We start from the raw sequence: 1,628 nt of genomic DNA on the forward strand, positions 1-1,628 counted from the left end.
CTGTGTCCCTCACTCTCTGTGTCCCTCACTCTCTCTGTGTCCCTCACTCTCTCTCTGTCCCTCACTCTCTGTGTCCCTCACTCTCTGTGTCCCTCACTCACTGTGTCCCTCACTCTCTCTGTTTCCCTCACTCTATCTGTCCCTCACTCTCTGTGTCCCTCACTCTCTGTGTCCCTCACTCTCTATGTGTCCCTCACTCTCTCTCTGTCCCTCACTCTCCCTGTGTCCCTCTGTGTCCCTCACTCTCTCTGTCCCTCACTCTCTGTGTCCCTCACTCTCTGTGTCCCTCACTCTCTGTGTCCTTCACTCTCTGTGTCCCTCGCTCTCTGTGTCCCTCACTCTCTGTGTCCCTCGCTCTCTGTGTCGCTCACTCTATCTGTCCCTCACTCTCTGTGTCCCTCACTCTCTGTGTCCCTCACTCACTGTGTCCCTCACTCTCTCTGTTTCCCTCACTCTATCTGTCCCTCACTCTCTGTGTCCCTCACTCTCTGTGTCCCTCACTCACTGTGTCCCTCACTCCCTCTGTGTCCCTCACTCTATCTGTCCCTCACTCTCTGTGTCCCTCACTCTCTGTGTTCCTCACTCTCTGTGTCCCTCACTCACTGTGTCCCTCACTCACTGTGTCCCTCACTCTCTCTGTGTCCCTCACTCTCTCTGTGTTCATCACTCTCTGTGTCCCTCGCTCTCTGTGACCCTCACTCACTGTGTCCCTCACTCTCTCTGTTTCCCTCACTCTCTGTGTCCCTCACTCTCTCTGTGTTCATCACTCTCTGTGTCCCTCACTCTCTGTGTCCCTCGCTCTCTCTGTGTCCCTCGCTCTCTCTGTGTCCCTCACTCTCTGTGTTCCTCACTCTCTGTGTCCCTCACTCACTGTGTCCCTCACTCTCTCTGTTTCCCTCACTCTCTGTGTCCCTCACTCTCTCTGTGTTCCTCAATCTCTGTGTCCCTCACTCACTGTGTCCCTCACTCTCTCTGTTTCCCTCACTCTCTGTGTCCCTCACTCTCTCTGTGTTCATCACTCTCTGTGTCCCTCGCTCTCTCTGTGTCCCTCGCTCTCTCTGTGTCCCTCACTCTCTCTGTGTCCCTCACTCTCTCTGTGTCCCGCACTCTCTGTGTCCCTCACTCTCTCTGTGACCCTCGCTCTCTGTGTCCCTCACTCTCTCTGTCTTCCTCACTCTCTCTCTGTCCCTCACTCTCTGTGTCCCTCACTCTCCGTGTTCCTCACTCTCTGTGTCCCTCACACACTGTGTCCCTCGCTCTATCTGCCCCACACTCCCTCTGTGTCCCACGCGGTCTCTGTGTCCCTCGCTCTCTGTGTCCCTCGCTCTCTGTGTCCCTCACTCTCTGTGTCCCTCGCTCTCTCTGTGTCCCTCGCTCTCTGTGTTCCTCACTCTCTGTGTCCCTCACTCTCTCTGTGTGTCCCTCGTGTTCTCTGTGTCCCTCATTCTCTGTGTCCCTCGCTCTCTCTGTGTGGTACCCTCGCTCTCTGTGTCCCTGGCACTCTCTGTGTCCCTGGCTCTGTCTGTGTCCCTCGCTCTCTCTCTGTGTCCCTCGCTCTCTGTGTCCCTCGCTCTCTGTATCCCTCGCTCTCTCTCTGTGCCTCGATCTCTCTGTGTCCCTCACTCTCT

This window comes from Scyliorhinus torazame, unplaced genomic scaffold (genome assembly GCF_047496885.1).
Source record: "Scyliorhinus torazame isolate Kashiwa2021f unplaced genomic scaffold, sScyTor2.1 scaffold_113, whole genome shotgun sequence".
NCBI classification, from domain to species: domain Eukaryota; kingdom Metazoa; phylum Chordata; class Chondrichthyes; order Carcharhiniformes; family Scyliorhinidae; genus Scyliorhinus; species Scyliorhinus torazame.